Genomic DNA, 19,442 nt, shown 5'->3' with positions numbered 1-19,442 from the left:
GCTATAGCCAATTTTTTTTTCATTTTTCATTTTTTTCAAATCCTCAAAAATGATGAAAAACGGCGTGCTATAGTATGCCGTACGGTATGGGCTATAGCCCATGGTCAACCATGATGAAAAACGAGGATTTTTTTTTTTTTCAAAAATAAAAAAAACGATGGGCTATAACCCATGTTTTTTGAATTTTAGATTTTTTTTCAAATCCTCAAAAATGATGAAAAATTGCGTGCTATAGTATGCCGTACGGTATGGGCTATAGCCCATGGTCAAAAATGATGAAAAACGAGGATACAAAAAAAAATCTAAAATTAAAAAAACGATGGGCTATAACCTATGTCTTTTGAAATTTTTTTTTTTTTTTTTCAAATCCTCAAAAATGATGAAAAACGGCGTGCTATAGTATGCCGTACGGTATGGGCTATAGCCCATGTTCAAAAATGATGAAAAACGAGGTTAATTCTTTTTTTCAAAAATTCAAAAAACGATGGGCTATAACCCATGTTTTTTGAATTTTTGATTTCTTTTTTCAAATCCTCAAAAAGGATGAAAAACTGCGTGCTATAGTAAGCCGTACGGTAGGGGCTATAGCCCATGGTCAAAAATGATGAAAAACGAGGATACAAAAAAAAATCTAAAATTCTAAAAACAATGGGCTATAACCCATGTTTTTTGAATTTTTGAATTTTTTTCAAATCCTCAAAAATTATGAAAAACGGCGTGCTATAGTAAGCCGTACGGTAGGGGCTATAGCCCATGGTCAAAAATGATGAAAAACGAGGATAATTTTTTTTTTTCAAAAATTCAAAAAACGATGGGCTATAACCCATGTTTTTTGAATTTTTGATTTTTTTTCAAATCCTCAAAAATGATGAAAAACGAGGATACAAAAAAAAATCAAAATTTCAAAAAACGATGGGCTATAGCCAATTTTTTTTTCATTTTTCATTTTTTTCAAATCCTCAAAAATGATGAAAAACGGCGTGCTATAGTATGCCGTACGGTATGGGCTATAGCCCATGGTCAACCATGATGAAAAACGAGGATTTTTTTTTTTTTCAAAAATAAAAAAAACGATGGGCTATAACCCATGTTTTTTGAATTTTTGATTTTTTTTTCAAATCCTCAAAAATGATGAAAAATGGCGTGCTATAGTATGCCGTACGGTATGGGCTATAGCCCATGGTCAAAAATGATGAAAAACGAGGATACAAAAAAAAATCAAAAATTCAATAAACGATGGGCTATAACCCATGTTTTTTTAATTTTTGATTTTTTTTCAAATCCTCAAAAATGATGAAAAACGGCGTGCTATAGTATGCCGTACGGTATGGGCTATAGCCCATGTTCAAAAATGATGAAAAACGAGGTTAATTCTTTTTTTCAAAAATTCAAAAAACGATGGGCTATAACCCATGTTTTTTGAATTTTTGATTTGTTTTTTCAAATACTCAAAAATGATGAAAAACGACGTGCTATAGTAAGCCGTACGGTAGGGGCTATAGCCCATGGTCAAAAATGATGAAAAACGAGGATTTCTTCTTTTTTTTAATTCAAAAAACGATGGGCTATAGCCAATTTTTTTTTCATTTTTCATTTTTTTCAAATCCTCAAAAATGATGAAAAACGGCGTGCTATAGTATGCCGTACGGTATGGGCTATAGCCCATGGTCAACCATGATGAAAAACGAGGATTTTTTTTTTTTCAAAAATAAAAAAAACGATGGGCTATAACCCATGTTTTTTGAATTTTTGATTTTTTTTCAAATCCTCAAAAATGATGAAAAATTGCGTGCTATAGTATGCCGTACGGTATGGGCTATAGCCCATGGTCAAAAATGATGAAAAACGAGGATACAAAAAAAAATCTAAAATTAAAAAAACGATGGGCTATAACCTATGTCTTTTGAATTTTTGATTTTATTTTTCAAATCCTCAAAAATGATGAAAAACGGCGTGCTATAGTATGCCGTACGGTATGGGCTATAGCCCATGTTCAAAAATGATGAAAAACGAGGTTAATTCTTTTTTTCAAAAATTCAAAAAACGATGGGCTATAACCCATGTTTTTTGAATTTTTGATTTCTTTTTTCAAATCCTCAAAAAGGATGAAAAACGGCGTGCTATAGTATGCCGTACGGTATGGGCTATAGCCCATGGTAAAAAATGATGTAAAACGAGGATACAAAAAAAATTCAAAAATTCAAAAAACGATGGGCTATAACCCATGTTTTTTTAATTTTAGATTTTTTTTCAAATCCTCAAAAATTATGATAAACGGCGTGCTATAGTATGCCGTACGGTATGGGCTATAGCCCATGGTCAAAAATGATGAAAAACGAGGATTTTCTTTTTTCAAAAATTCAAAAAACGATGGGCTATAACCCATATTTTTTGAATTTTTGATATTTTTTCAAATCCTCAAAAATGATGAAAAACGGTGGGCTATAGCCCTTTTTTTTCATTTTTCATTTTTTTCAAATCCTCAAAAATGATGAAAAACGGCGTGCTATAGTGTGCCGTACGGTATGGGCTATAGCCCATGGTCAAAAATGATGAAAAACGAGGATTATTTTTTTTTTCCAAAAATTCAAAAAACGATGGGCTATAACCCATGTTTTTTGAATTTTTGATTTTTTTCAAATCCTCAAAAATGATGAAAAACGAGGATACAATAAAAAATCAAAAATTCAAAAAACGATGGGCTATAACCCATGTTTTTTTAATTTAATTTTTTTTTCAAATCCTCAAAAATGATGAAAAACGAGGATTTCTTTTTTTTCAAAAATTCAAAAAACGATGGGCTATATAACCCATGTTTTTTGAATTTTTGATTTTTTTTCAAATCCTCAAAAATGATGAAAAACGGCGTGCTATAGTATGCCGTACGGTAGGGGCTATAGCCCATGGTCAAAAATGATGAAAAACGAGGGTAAAAAAAAAAAAATCAAAAATTCAAAAAACTATGGGCTATAACCCATGTTTTTTATTTTTTTATTTTTTTTCAATTCCTCAAAAATTATGAAAAACGGCGTGCTATAGTATGCCGTACGGTTTGGGCTGTAGCCCATGGTCAAAAATGATGAAAAATGAGGATTCTTTTTTCTTCAAAAATTCAAAAAACGATGGGCTATAACCCATGTTTTTTGAATTTTTGATTTTTTTTCAAATCCTCAAAAATGATGAAAAATGGCGTGCTATAGTAAGCCGTACGGTAGGGGCTATAGCCCATGGTCAAAAATGATGAAAAACGAGGATTTTTTTTTTTTCAAAAATTCAAAAAACGATGGACTATAACCCATGTTTTTTGATTTTTTTTTTTTTTTTCAAATCCTCAAAAATGATGAAAAATGGCGTGCTATAGTATGCCGTACGGTATGGGATATAGCCCATGGTCAAAAATGATGAAAAACGAGGATACAAAAAAAAATCAAATATTCAAAAAACAATGGGCTATAACCCATGTTTTTTTAATTTTAGATTTTTTTTCAAATCCTCAAAAATGATGAAAAACGGCGTGCTATAGTAAGCCGTACGGTAGGGGCTATAGCCCATGGTCAAAAATGATGAAAAACGAGGTAACTTTTTTTTTCAAAAATTCTAAAAACGATGGGCTATAGCCCATTTTTTTTTCATTTTTCATTTTTTTCAAATCCTCAAAAAGTCATAAAACGAGGTAACTTTTTTTTTCAAAAATTCAAAAAACGATGGGCTATAGCCGATGTTTTTTGAATTTTTGATTTATTTTTTTCAAATCCTCAAAAATGATGAAAAATGGCGTGCTATAGTATGCCGTACGGTATGGGTTATAGCCCATGGTCAAAAATGATGAAAAACGAGGATACAAAAAAAAAATCAAAAATTCAATAAACGATGGGCTATAACCCATGTTTTTTGAATTTTTGATTTTTTTTTTTCAAATCCTCAAAAATTATGAAAAACGGCGTGCTATAGTATGCCGTACGGTATGGGCTATAGCCCATGTTCAAAAATGATGAAAAACGAGGTTAATTCTTTTTTTCAAAAATTAAAAAAACGATGGGCTATAACCCATGTTTTTTGAATTTTCGATTTATTTTTTCAAATCCTCAAAAATGATGAAAAACGGCGTGCTATAGTATGCCGTACGGTAGGGGCTATAGCCCATGGTCAAAAATGATGAAAAACGAGGATAAAAAAAAATAATCAAAAATTCAAAAAACTATGGGCTATAACCCATGTTTTTTAATTTTTGATTTTTTTTCAATTCCTCAAAAATTATGAAAAACGGCGTTCTATAGTATGCCGTACGGTTTGGGCTGTAGCCCATGGTCAAAAATGATGAAAAACGAGGATTCTTTTTTCTTCAAAAATTCAAAAAACGATGGGCTATAAACCATGTTTTTTGAATTTTTGATTTTTTTTCAAATCCTCAAAAATGATGAGAAATGGCGTGCTATAGTAAGCCGTACGGTAGGGGCTATAGCCCATGGTCAAAAATGATGAAAAACTAGGATTTTTTTTTTCTTCAAAAATTAAAAAAAACGATGGACTATAACCCATGTTTTTTGAATTTTTTTTGAATTTTTTCAAATCCTCAAAAATGATGAAAAATGGCGTGCTATAGTATGCCGTACGGTATGGGATATAGCCCATGGTAAAAAATGATGAAAAACGAGGATACAAAAAAAAATCAAATATTCAAAAAACAATGGGCTATAACCCATGTTTTTTGAATTTTAGATTTTTTTTCAAATCCTCAAAAATTATGAAAAACGGCGTGCTATAGTAAGCCGTACGGTAGGGGCTATAGCCCATGGTCAAAAATGATGAAAAACTAGGATTTTTTTTTTCTTCAAAAATTCAAAAAAACGATGGACTATAACCCATGTTTTTTGAATTTTTTTTGAATTTTTTCAAATCCTCAAAAATGATGAAAAATGGCGTGCTATAGTATGCCGTACGGTATGGGATATAGCCCATGGTCAAAAATTATGAAAAACGAGGATACAAAAAAAAATCAAATATTCAAAAAACAATGGGCTATAACCCATGTTTTTTGAAATTTAGATTTTTTTTCAAATCCTCAAAAATTATGAAAAACGGCGTGCTATAGTAAGCCGTACGGTAGGGGCTATAGCCCATGGTCAAAAATGATGAAAAACGAGGTAACTTTTTTTTCAAAAATTCTAAAAACGATGGGCTATAGCCCATTTTTTTTTCATTTTTCATTTTTTTCAAATCCTCAAAAAGTCATAAAACGAGGTAACTTTTTTTTTCAAAAATTCAAAAAACGATGGGCTATAGCCGATGTTTTTTGAATTTTTGATTTTTTTTTTCAAATCCTCAAAAATTATGAAAAACGGCGTGCTATAGTATGCCGTACGGTATGGGCTATAGCCCATGTTCAAAAATGATGAAAAACGAGGTTAATTCTTTTTTTCAAAAATTTAAAAAACGATGGGCTATAACCCATGTTTTTTTAATTTTCGATTTATTTTTTCAAATCCTCAAAAAGGATGAAAAACGGCGTGCTATAGTAAGCCGTACGGTAGGGGCTATAGCCCATGGTCAAAAATGATGAAAAACGAGGATTTTTTTTTTTTCAAAAATTCAAAAAACGATGGGCTATAACCCATGTTTTTTGAATTTTTGATTTTTTTTCAAATCCTCAAAAATGATGAAAAATGGCGTGCTATAGTATGCCGTACGGTATGGGATATAGCCCATGGTCAAAAATGATGAAAAACGAGGATACAAAAAAAAATCTAATATTCAAAAAACAATGGGCTATAACCCATGTTTTTTGAATTTTAGATTTTTTTTCAAATCCTCAAAAATTATGAAAAACGGCGTGCTATAGTAAGCCGTACGGTAGGGGCTATAGCCCATGTTCAAAAATGATGAAAAACGAGGTTAATTCTTTTTTTCAAAAATTCAAAAAACGATGGGCTATAACCCATGTTTTTTGAATTTTTGATTTATTTTTTCAAATACTCAAAAAGGATGAAAAACGACGTGCTATAGTAAGCCGTACGGTAGGGGCTATAGCCCATGGTCAAAAATGATGAAAAACGAGGATTTCTTTTTTTTTTTTTTTCAAAAAACGATGGGCTATAGCCCATTTTTTTTTCATTTTTCATTTTTTTCAAATCCTCAAAAATGATGAAAAACGGCGTGCTATAGTATGCCGTACGGTATGGGCTATAGCCCATGGTCAACCATGATGAAAAACGAGGATTTTTTTTTTTTTCAAAAATAAAAAAAACGATGGGCTATAACCCATGTTTTTTGAATTTTTGAATTTTTTTCAAATCCTCAAAAATGATGAAACATTGCGTGCTATAGTATGCCGTACGGTATGGGCTATAGCCCATGGTCAAAAATGATGAAAAACGAGGATACAAAAAAAAATCTAAAATTCAAAAAACGATGGGCTATAACCTATGTCTTTTGAATTTTTGATTTTCTTTTTCAAATCCTCAAAAATGATGAAAAACGGCGTACTATAGTATGCCGTACGGTAGGGGCTATAGCCCATGGTCAAAAATGATGAAAAACGAGGATTATTTTTTTTTTTCCAAAAATTCAAAAAACGATGGGCTATAACCCATGTTTTTGAATTTTTGATTTTTTTTTCAAATCCTCAAAAATGATGAAAAATGGCGTGCTATAGTATGCCGTACGGTATGGGCTATAGCCCATGGTCAAAAATGATGAAAAACGAGGATACAAAAAAAATTCAAAATTCAAAAAACGATGGGCTATAACCCATGTTTTTTGAATTTTTGATTTCTTTTTTCAAATCCTCAAAAAGGATGAAAAACGGCGTGCTATAGTAAGCCGTACGGTAGGGGCTATAGCCCATGGTCAAAAATGATGAAAAACGAGGATTATTTTTTTTTTCCAAAAATTCAAAAAACGATGGGCTATAACCCATGTTTTTTGAATTTTTGATTTTTTTTCAAATCCTCAAAAATGATGAAAAATGGCGTGCTATAGTAAGCCGTACGGTAGGGGCTATAGCCCATGGTCAAAAATGATGAAAAACGAGGATTTTTTTTTTCAAAAATTCAAAAAACGATGGACTATAACCCATGTTTTTTGATTTTTTTTTTCTTTTTTCAAATCCTCAAAAATGATGAAAAACGGCGTGCTATAGTATGCCGTACGGTAGGGGCTATAGCCCATGTTCAAAAATGAAGAAAAACGAGGTTAATTCTTTTTTTCAAAAATTCAAAAAACGATGGGCTATAACCCATGTCTTTTGAATTTTTGATTTCTTTTTTTCAAATCCTCAAAAAGGATGAAAAACGGCGTGCTATAGTAAGCCGTACGGTAGGGGCTATAGCCCATGGTCAAAAATGATGAAAAACGAGGATTTTCTTTTTTTTTCAAAAATAAAAAAAACGATGGGCTATAACCCATGTTTTTTGAATTTTTGATTTTTTTTCAAATCCTCAAAAATGATGAAAAATGGCGTGCTATAGTATGCCGTACGGTATGGGCTATAGCCCATGGTCAAAAATGATGAAAAACGAGGATACAAAAACAAATCAAAAATTCAATAAACGATGGGCTATAACCCATGTTTTTTGAATTTTTGATTTTTTTTCAAATCCTCAAAAATGATGAAAAACGGCGTGCTATAGTATGCCGTACGGTATGGGCTATAGCCCATGTTCAAAAATGATGAAAAACAAGGTTAATTCTTTTTTTCAAAAATTCAAAAAACGATGGGCTATAACCCATGTTTTTTGAATTTTTGATTTATTTTTTCAAATACTCAAAAAGGATGAAAAACGATGTGCTATAGTAAGCCGTACGGTAGGGGCTATAGCCCATGGTCAAAAATGATGAAAAACGAGGATTTTTTTTTTTAATTCAAAAAACGATGGGCTATAGCCCATTTCTTTTTTAATTTTTAATTTTTTTCAAATCCTCAAAAATGATGAAAAACGGCGTGCTATAGTATGCCGTACGGTATGGGCTATAGCCCATGGTCAACCATGATGAAAAACGAGGATTTTTTTATTTTTTCAAAAATTAAAAAAACGATGGGCTATAACCCATGTTTTTTGAATTTTTGATTTTTTTTCAAATCCTCAAAAATGATGAAAAATGGCGTGCTATAGTATGCCGTACGGTATGGGCTATAGCCCATGTTCAAAAATGATGAAAAACGAGGTTAATTGTTTTTTTACAAAAATTCAAAAAACGATGGGCTATAACCCATGTCTTTTGAATTTTTGATTATTTTTTTTTAATCCTCAAAAATGATGAAAAACGGCGTGCTATAGTATGCCGTACGGTAGGGGCTATAGCCCATGGTCAAAAATGATGAAAAACCGAGGATAAAAGAAAAATTCAAAAATTCAAAAAACAATGGGCTATAACCCATGTTTTTTAATTTATGATTTTTTTTCAAATCCTCAAAAATGATGAAAAACGGCGTGCTATAGTATGCCGTACGGTAGGGGCTATAGCCCATGGTCAAAAATGATGAAAAACGAGGATACAAAAGAAAATCAAAAATTCTAAAAACGATGGGCTATAACCCATGTTTTTTGAATTTTAGATTTTTTTTCAAATGCTCAAAAATGATGAAAAACGGCGTGCTATAGTAAGCCGTACGGTATGGGCTATAGCCCATGTTCAAAAATGATGAAAAACGAGGTTAATTCTTTTTTTCAAAAATTCAAAAAACGATGGGCTATAACCCATGTTTTTTGAATTTTTGATTTCTTTTTTCAAATCCTCAAAAAGGATGAAAAACGGCGTGCTATAGTAAGCCGTACGGTAGGGGCTATAGCCCATGGTCAAAAATGATGAAAAACGAGGATTATTTTTTTTTTTCAAAAATTCAAAAAACGATGGGCTATAACCCATGTTTTTGAATTTTTGATTTTTTTTCAAATCCTCAAAAATGATGAAAAACGAGGATACAAAAAAAAATCAAAAATTCAAAAAACGATTTGCTATAACCCATGTTTTTTTAATTTAATTTTTTTTTCAAATTCTCAAAAATGATGAAAAACGAGGATTTCTTTTTTTTCAAAAATTCAAAAAACGATGGGCTATATAACCCATGTTTTTTTAATTTTTAATTTTTTTCAAATCCTCAAAAATTATGATAAACGGCGTGCTATAGTATGCCGTACGGTATGGGCTATAGCCCATGGTCAAAAATGATGAAAAACGAGGATTCTTTTTTTCAAAAATTCAAAAAACGATGGGCTATAACCCATGTTTTTTGAATTTTTGATATTTTTTCAAATCCTCAAAAATGATGAAAAACGGTGGGCTATAGCCCTTTTTTTTTTTTTCATTTTTCTTTTTTTTCAAATCCTCAAAAATGATGAAAAACGGCGTGCTATAGTGTGCCGTACGGTATGGGCTATAGCCCATGGTCAAAAATGATGAAAAACGAGGATTAACTTTTTTTTTCAAAAATTCAAAAAACGATGGGCTATAACCCATGTTTTTTAATTTTTGATATTTTTTTAAATCCTCAAAAATGATGAAAAACGGCGTGCTATAGTATGCCGTACGGTATGGGCTATAGCCCATGGTCAAAAACGATGGGCTATAGCCCATTTCTTTTTCATTTTTTTCAATTCCTCAAAAATGATGAAAAACGGCGTGCTATAGTATGCCGTACGGTATGGGCTATAGCCCATGGTAAAAAATGATGAAAAACGAGGATACAAAAAAAATTCAAAAATTCAAAAAACGATGGGCTATAACCCATGTTTTTTTAATTTTAGATTTTTTTTCAAATCCTCAAAAATTATGATAAACGGCGTGCTATAGTATGCCGTACGGTATGGGCTATAGCCCATGGTCAAAAATGATGAAAAACGAGGATTTTTTTTTTCAAAAATTCAAAAAACGATGGGCTATAACCCATATTTTTTGAATTTTTGATATTTTTTCAAATCCTCAAAAATGATGAAAAACGGTGGGCTATAGCCCTTTTTTTTTTTCATTTTTCATTTTTTTCAAATCCTCAAAAATGATGAAAAACGGCGTGCTATAGTGTGCCGTACGGTATGGGCTATAGCCCATGGTCAAAAATGATGAAAAACGAGGATTAACTTTTTTTTTCAAAAATTCAAAAAACGATGGGCTATAACCCATGTTTTTTAATTTTTTATATTTTTTTAAATCCTCAAAAATGATGAAAAACGGCGTGCTATAGTATGCCGTACGGTATGGGCTATAGCCCATGGTCAAAAATGATGAAAAACGAGGATACAAAAAAAAAAATATATCTAAAAACGATGGGCTATAACCCATGTTTTTTTAATTTTTAATTTTTTTCAAATCATCAAAAATGATGAAACACGAGGTAATTTTTTTTCTTCAAAAAACGATGGGCTATAGCCCACTTTTTTTCATTTTTCATTTTTTTTCAAATCCTCAAAAATGATGAAAAACGGCGTGCTATAGTGTGCCGTACGGTATGGGCTATAGCCCATGGTCAAAAATGATGAAAAACGAGGTTAAAAATAAATCAAAAATTCAAAAAACGATGGGCTATAACCCATGTTTTTTGAATTTTTTATTTTTTTTCAAATACTCAAAAATAATGAAAAACAAGGTAATTTTCTTTTTTTTTAATTCAAAAAACGATTTGCTATAACCCATGTTTTTTAATTTTTGATTTTTTTTCAAATCCTCAAAAATGATGAAAAACGGCGTGCTATAGTATGCCGTACGGTATGGGCTATAGCCCATGTTCAAAAATGATGAAAAACTAGGTTAATGTTTTTTTTCAAAAATAAAAAAAACGATGGGCTATAACCCATGTCTTTTGAATTTTAGATATTCTTTTCAAATCCTCAAAAATGATGAAAAACAGCGTGCTATAGTAAGCCGTACGGTAGGGGCTATAGCCCATGGTCAAAAATGATGAAAAACGAGGATAAAAAAAATATTCAAAAATTAAAAAAACGATGGGCCCATGTTTTTTTAATTTAATTTTTTTTTCAAATCCTCAATAATGATGAAAAACGGCGTGCTATAGTATGCCGTACGGTATGGGCTATAGCCCATGGTCAAAAATGATGAAAAACGAGGATTAAAAAAAAATCTAAAATTCAAAAAACGATGGGCATTAACCCATGTTTTTTGAATTTTTGATTTTTTTTCAAATACTCAAAAATAATGAAAAACGAGGTAATTTTCTTTTTTTTTAAATTAAAAAAACTATGGGCTATAACCCATGTTTTTTAAATTTTTGATTTTTTTTCAAATCCTCAAAAATGATGAAAAACGGCGTGCTATAGTAGGCCGTACGGTAGGGGCTATAGCCCATGGTCAAAAATGATGAAAAACGAGGATAAATTCTTTTTTCAAAAATTCAAACGATGGGCTATAACCCATGTTCAAAAATGATGAAAAACGAGGTTAATGTTTTTTTTCAAAAATTCAAAAAACGATGGGCTATAACCCATGTCTTTTGAATTTTAGATATTTTTTTCAAATCCTCAAAAACTATGAAAAACGGCGTGCTATAGTAGGCCGTACGGTAGGGGCTATAGCCCATGGTCAAAAATGATGAAAAACGAGGATAATTTTTTTTTTCAAAAATTCAAAGAACGATGGGCTATAACCCATGTTTTTTGAATTGTTGATTTTTTTTCAAATCCTCAAAAATGATGAATAACGGCGTGCTATAGTATGCCGTACGGTAGGGGCTATAGCCCATGGTCAAAAATTATGAAAAACGAGGATAATTTATTTTTCAAAAATTCAAAAAACGATGGGTTATAACCCATGTTTTTTTGTTTTTGTTTTTTTTTCAAATCCTCAACATTTTTGAAAAACGGCGTGCTATAGTATGCCGTACGGTATAGGCTATAGCCCATGTTCAAAAATGATGAAAAACGAGGTAATTTTTTTTTCAAAAATTCAAAAAACGATGGGCTATATATAACCCATGTCTTTTGAATTTTTGATTTTTTTTCAAATCCTCAAAAATGATGAAAAACGGCATGCTATAGTTCCCGCATGCCGTACGATAGGGGCTATAGCCCATGTTCAAAAATGATGAAAAACGATGTAAAAAAAAAAGAATTAAAAAATTAAAAAAAACGATGGGCAAAAACCCATGTTTGTTTTGTTTTTTGGTTTTTTTCAAATCCTCAAAAAAATTGAAAAACGGCGTGCTATGGTATGGGCTATAGCCCATGTTCAAAAATGATGAAAAACGAGGTAACTTTTTTTTATTAAACATAAAAAAAACGATGGGCTATAACCCATGTTTTTTTTAATTTTTTTCAAATCCTCAAAAATGATGAAAAACGGATAAAACAAAATAATAAAAAAACGATGGGCTATAACCCATCGTTTTTTTAATTTTTTAATTTCTTTTAAATCCTCAAAAATGATGAAAAACGGCGTGCTATAGTATGCCGTACGATATGGGCTATAGCCCATGGTCCAAAATGACGACGTTCTCTCTACCGCAACATACTTAAAAGTATAGTGGTGTATGAGAATGGGTGTTGCGGAGGATGAGAAACATTAGCATGTTTTTCTAACAACAGAGAAGCCTACATACTTACACCTAGCAACCCCATTCTAGCCTACTTACGTTCATCTTACGGGGGACATTTTTGCCTGAAAAGGAATCTTTGAAAGGTGTCATAGTTTTAGAAATATAGTGCTTTCAAATTTGAGACTTTTAACATGGGGCTCAATGGCAGATTTTGGCACGTCAAAAAATCACTTTCACCTAGAAACTCCATTCACACGTTTTATTATTCAGCTTACTGTGGAGACACATGCTGGAACGTTTTACTTTGAAATGTTTTGTAGTTTCTGAGTTATTTAACTTAAAAGCCCAATGCATTCTCTATGGGAATAGCACAAACTTTGGCATGCTACTAGTCCTACATACTTAAACCTACCAACCCCATTCCAGCCTACTTAGGTTCATCTTACGGTGGACATGTTTGCCTGAAAAGGAATCTTTGAAAGGTGTCATAGTTTTTGTTAGTGCTTTCAAATTTGAGACATTTATAATGCTTTTCCGTGATTTTCACCTTTTTTTCAATTCCTCCAAAATCGTGAAAAATGTCACCCCATAGCATGCACTCCGATACGATGGACTATAGCCTGTCGCTTTTCAGATGTTTTCACCTTTTTTTCCAAATTCTCAGAAATCGTGAAAAATGGCACCCTATAGCATGTGCTCCGAGACGATGGACTATAGCCTGTCGCTTTCTGTGATTTTCACCTTTTTTCAATTCCTCCGAAATCGTGAAAAATGGCACCCTATAGCATGCACTCTGATACGATGCCTGTCGCTTTCTGTGATTTTCACCTTTTTTTTTAATCCTCAAATCGTGAAAACTGGCTTGACTTCCGAAACCATGAACACGAAAGTTGTTCGTCACACATGTGTATCAAAGTTCTATTGCTCACGGTAAAACGGTTCCTGAGCTTTTCCCGTTTAAAGTTTGCATTTTCAGTTTTAGTGCTATAGTACCACCCTTTGGCCAATGGTAGTGGGCTTCGCGTCCTCACCGTTTGGCATGGCCCTCTACCATATTGCCAAGTTTCGCGAAAACTCGACAGCACGGAGAAGAGAAAAACAGACACAATAAGGGATCAAGAGTCCCTTCGGGCTTGTCACTTAATAAATAGACTTGGTACCATAACTGTATAGAGTACAAACACAGTAGAGAACTTGGGGGTTATCATCTATGAAACGGCAACACAATATAAAAAGTAAACCATTTAAATACAACAAATTGAGCAGGGCACCGCAGGGAGTTGAACCCCGTTCTGGTAAACCAGGAAGTACCACAACCAGGGCCTTAGTTTTGTTGTAATTTACAGGTCCAACAGCAATCACATTAATTTACATTTCTTTCAACAGTAAGAATGCCATCATATCGCACACACCATACATGTAACTTCCATTACCTCTTATTATTCCCAGAATTAAAAAACTATTTTTTACGATTTCGGAGGATTTGAAAAAAAAAGGTGAAAATCACGGGAAAGCGACAGGCTATAGTCCATCGTCTCGGAGCGCATGCGGTGATAAATCATGTAAATACAACACATTGAGCAGGGCACTGCAGGGAGTTGAACCCCGTTCTGGTAAACCAGGAAGAACCACACCAGTGCTTTAGTTTGTTTTGTTGTAATTTACAGGTCCAACAGCAATCACATTCATTACATTTCAACAATAGTAATTTCACAATTTACGCTGTAGGCAATAACAGTATATAAAAGAATAAATCACAAAGCTAACTGTCAAATTTGCTAAATATTTTTAAATGTACACTTGCCGACCTCCCACGACAAAATCATTAAAATAAGTAGGTTATAGTACAGCGGCTAACAGCCATATTGTGAGAGAACCTTTCACTTGGTGATACAAGCGTGAAATTTGGCATGAACATGCCTCTGGGTCACCTCTTTAACTTCTTTAACCGAGCCAGCAAAAAATCCAATATGGCGGTCATTTTTCAAGATGGCCGCCAAATAAAAAAGGCCTTTTGTGGCGGTTCTGGACAACCATGGGTGCGGCCGACTGGAGACCGGGCACTGCCCTCCCTGTGGGTGTGTGGAACGTGTGTGTCGAATTTGAAGTCGGTGGGGCGAACGGTCCTCGGGTTACGTGGATTACAGATGTACACACGCACACAAAATTTGTGCAATATAGCAGATCATTGGAACGGTTGTTCGCTTGGTGATACAAGCGTGAAATTTGGCATGAACATGCCTCTGGGTCAACTCTTTAACTTTTTTAACCGAGCCATCCAATAATCCAATATGGCGGTGCTATTTCAAGATGGCCGCCACATCTAAATGTTAGCCTATGTCTACATTTCTTACAAATTTTAGGAAACATTTCAACATTATAGATAGATTTTTTTTATTCTTTATATTTATTTTTTATTGTTTTTAGTTTTCATACTGAAAATGGTAGCATGCTAATGCTAACATGGTAGCATGCTAATGCTAACATAATAATGCTAACATGGTAATATGTTAGCATGCTAACATAGCATGCTAACATGATAATGCTAACATGCTAATGCTAACATGCTAGTGCTAACATGTTAACATGATAATGTCAACATGCTAATGCTAACATGCAACATGCCAACATGCTAGTACTGACATGCTGCTAATGCTAACATGAATGTTAACATGCTAACCTGCTAGCATGCTAGTGCTAACATGCTGTTAATGCTAACATGCTAATGCTAACATGCTAGCACTAACATGCTAACATGCTGATGTTGATGCATGTTAGCATTAGCATGTTAGCATTAGCAGCATGCCAGTACTAGCATGTTGCATGTTAGCATTGGCATGTTGGCATTATCATGTTAGCATGAGCATGTTAGCATTAGCATGCTACCATGTTAGCATTAAGTTAGCATTAGCATGCTACCATTTTCAGTATGAAAACTAAAAATAACAAAAAAAGAAAAAAAGAATATAAAGAATATTTAAAAAATATTAAAAAAAGAATAAAAAAACTCTATCTATAATGGTGACATTTTTCCTAAAATGTGTAAGAAATGTAGACATAGGCTAACATTTAGATGTGGCGGTCATCTTGAAATAGCACCGACATATTGGATTCTTGGATGGCTCGGTTAAAAAAAAGTTAAAGAGTTGATCCAAAGGAAGGTTCATGACAAATGTCACGCTTGTATCCCCAAGCGAACAACCGTTCCAATGATCTGCTATATTGCACGAATTTTGTGTGCGTGTGTACATCTGTAATCCACGTAACTCGAGAACCGGTCGCCCCACCGACTTCAAATTCGACACACACGTTCCACACACCCACAGGGAGTGCAGTGCCCGGTCACGAGTCGGCCGCACCCATGGTTGTCCAGAACTGCCACAAAAGGCCTTTTTTATTTGGCGGCCATCTTGAAAAATGACCGCCATATTGGATTTTTCGTTGGCTCGGTTAAAAAAGTTAAAGAGGTGACCCAGAGGCATGTTCATGCCAAATTTCACGCTTGTATCACCAAGTGAAAGATCGTTCCTATTATCTGCTGTACTAATTTTTCACGATTTCAGATGATTTGAAAAAAAAGGTGAGAATATCGGAAAAGCGAAAGGTTGTAGTCCATCGTCTTGGAGCGCATGCTATTTCACGATATGTGTGTAATTATTTGTATTTGTTTTATTGTTCTGTTTTTTTCACTACACAAGTAAATAAACAAATTGTCTTTTGGGAATTTGCACCTTGGTACACACACAATATGAAATATATGAAAGCAGAGAATCATAGCTTCAAATTGACATATTGGTTATGTTCAGTTTGACCCACCAGTTGGAGATATGGGTTATAGAGTAATGTCTTGCAGAGAAACAGCGAGTTGAGAAAACAGGCTTGAAAGGTTCACTTGTGGTCTTTTAACATTACACCTAGCTACACGTTTAAGCATTTATTTCATATTTACATGTTGATTTCAGCTTTGACACTTATTTCAGACATGCTCTAGTATGTGGAGTCTGCCTGTACTATAAACTCATCTGGTGAAAATCTGGAATTTGCGCGATGGCAGACTCAGGTTGGGAAAGCTGCCTGACAAGGCAGAGATGTGAGATGATCACGTTATGGAATCGCCTTACCCAACTGCCAGAAGAGAGGCTTACAAAAATGATATTTAATTGGAATAAAAGTTGTAATCATCCGTGGATAAGAGAAGTCTCCTCAATTTCTGACTTAAACACATTTTTAAATAACCTTCATTGTAACATTAATACAGTCAAATATAAACTAAATATAAACTATACAGCAGATAGACATTTTTAAGACATCATGGACACTTTGATGTAAACCTCAGTAAAGTGTTTATCTCACAAACATAATTAAACTAAGATTTGGTTGCAAAAGGGGTGAAGTGTATTTTTTGGCAAAGTATAAATGAATTTTATGAAGCCTAAAAGCCATACAGAAATGTAAACTTTGTATTCATATGTGTGACAAATGAATGGTCAACTTAACATGTAATGGTGACACAGCCCTAGTTTCTACTACTGCAGGGTTCCCCAATAGACGGCCCGCGGGCCACCTTGTGGCCGCTGGAAGAGTTAAAATAATAAATGTATTTTTTTGCCCTTTTTTGCCCTTGAGGAAAATTAATTGGGGAACCCTGTACTACAGCCACATGTAATCCAGGTACGTACCGTGGGGGGCCTTCCGTCGCTCGGTTGAAGATAGCCGGTATTAATAAAGCCACGAAGGTTGTATGGCACATACGTCCCGAGCACCGTTCGCCTCGTAATCTCAGGAAGAGCGTTCGTTGACACCGTTATACGTTTCAGCTCAGCCGAGTAAACACTCCTTTACCAATACCAGCCATCTCCTGATGACCCCATCCAAGGTCACATGATTAACCTGTAAGACACATACATAAAAACATTTCATACATTGTAAAATTCATATAATATTAAAGGGATATTTCATATTTCCCTTTATTCTCTACTCAGGCTTATGTGAACACATCAGACAGCTTTTAAGTTGCTTGATTCAGTATTTAGTTATTTGATATTAATTTTAGCTGCCCCCTCCCTTCCTATACAAACCATTGTAACTTTAAACTCTATTTTAACCATGATAGATTGAAAACACCCAAACTTTTTTCTGGTGACTGTCTTTCAAATACGTGAGGGGGCCGTGGCTTTTCATTTAGCCTACCGTTCTTATTTATTTTTGATGCTTTAGTCTGTTCCGGCCTCCTTCTGAAGGGCATTTTCCAAAATTATTAAAAAATAAATAAGAACGGTAGGCTAAATGAAAAGGCATGGCCCACTCGCGTATTTGAAGGACACCATCAGTCACCAGGAAAGAAGTTAAGCGTTTGATTAATCTATCATGGTTAAATTGACTTTGAAGTTACAATGGATTTGTATAGGAAGGAGTCAGGGCAGTAAAATGAATATTGAATATCTAATTACTGAAGTAACTTAACTGTCTGTGGTGTTTACATAAGCCCGAGTAGATGATACGACAAAAAGTTTGTTTTTTAAAGTGAATTATCCCTTTAAGATGTTGGAAAATAAAGAGGGAAAATTCAAAATCTACATTATATAACTTGAGTCAAAATAAAAGTTTTGGCATCAAAATGTACTTTAAATGACCAAAAGTATGCAGATTGTCCCATTTGAAATGTTTAACAAAAAATTGTACCTTGCTTGTAAATCAGCCATTTTCAAATGGCCAAAATATGGCTGTAGTGGTAAATGAACAATGTAGGCTGGTATGTTTAGTAATAATACAAATCTACAAAGTAACTAGTAGTTAAGTTTCCAAATAATAGAGTATATTTTCTACACTAAACTTCAGTAAAGGTAATGATTTATTTTCACCACTGTTGGGAACCATGATCGTTTCATTCTCTAAGGCCTCCATCACACCTAAAAAACAGCCGTCTTGTCGTGTCTGTGTTTGATGGCTGCCTCAATGCTTTTCCAATGGAAGTCACATGGTTTGAGCAAACATTTGTTTGATGGCTGTGTTCTGTTCCCCTCCCCTCCATCAAATACAAATGTTTGGTCCAATGGAAGTCACATGGTTTGACCAAACATTTGTATTTGATGAAGGGGAGGGGGGGAATCAAATACAAGTGTTTGGTCAAACCATGTGCCTCCCATTGGAAAAGCATTGAGGCGGCCAGCAAACACAGGCAGGGCAACAGAACATGCATTCTTTATGTGTGAATGAGGCCTACAAGTACAAACATTACTGACATTGTCGTCCATTTAGTGTGACAGTCCTATAAATCCTCTTATGTTTAAACAATAAACAGTCCTATCCTCTAATGTCTAAACAATAACAGTGTTAAAGGATAAAACCGTGTTTCTCAAACAAACGCTTCTTACTTTGGAACAAACCGCTTCACTCCCAGACAGCATGCAGTGAAACAGCCTGGATCCCTAACCAAACAGCATGCTGGGAAACAACATGGCCGCTTCTATTTAAATCCAAAGCCCCGCCCACTGGATCCGGTCACCTGTTCAACTCAGAGTGATAAGTGATTGGATCATCCACTGTTGATCATCACAGCTGTGTACGCACGCACGCACTCACACATGCATTATTTTACCCTTTGGTTGGTTATAAACACTTATATTAATAAACACAAGGACGTGTGTGTCTGTGGCTGTCTGTATCAGGTTTATAGGTTTGTTTAATTCGCCATCTTGGATCTCATCTCATGGCTGAAAAATATGTTTACATGTTGCATGTAAACGTGAGGATAGCTCATGTAAACAGGTGTAGATGTAAACAGGTGTAGGCTGAGGATAGCCGGGTGGAGTAAAGTCCGATACTACATGTAAACAGGTGTAGGTGTAAAGAGAGAGAGAGAGAGAGAGAGAGAGAGAGAGAGAGAGAGAGAGAGAGTGATTTTATTTTATAGGAAGGCAACATCAGAGAAAATACAATGATCAACACGCACGGAGGCACG

The sequence above is a fragment of the Protomyctophum parallelum genome (genome assembly GCF_964188405.1).
Source record: "Protomyctophum parallelum genome assembly, chromosome: 7".
Lineage (NCBI taxonomy): Eukaryota > Metazoa > Chordata > Actinopteri > Myctophiformes > Myctophidae > Protomyctophum > Protomyctophum parallelum.
The sequence above is the reverse complement of the archived record's forward strand: the minus strand, read 5'-3'. Positions refer to the sequence as shown.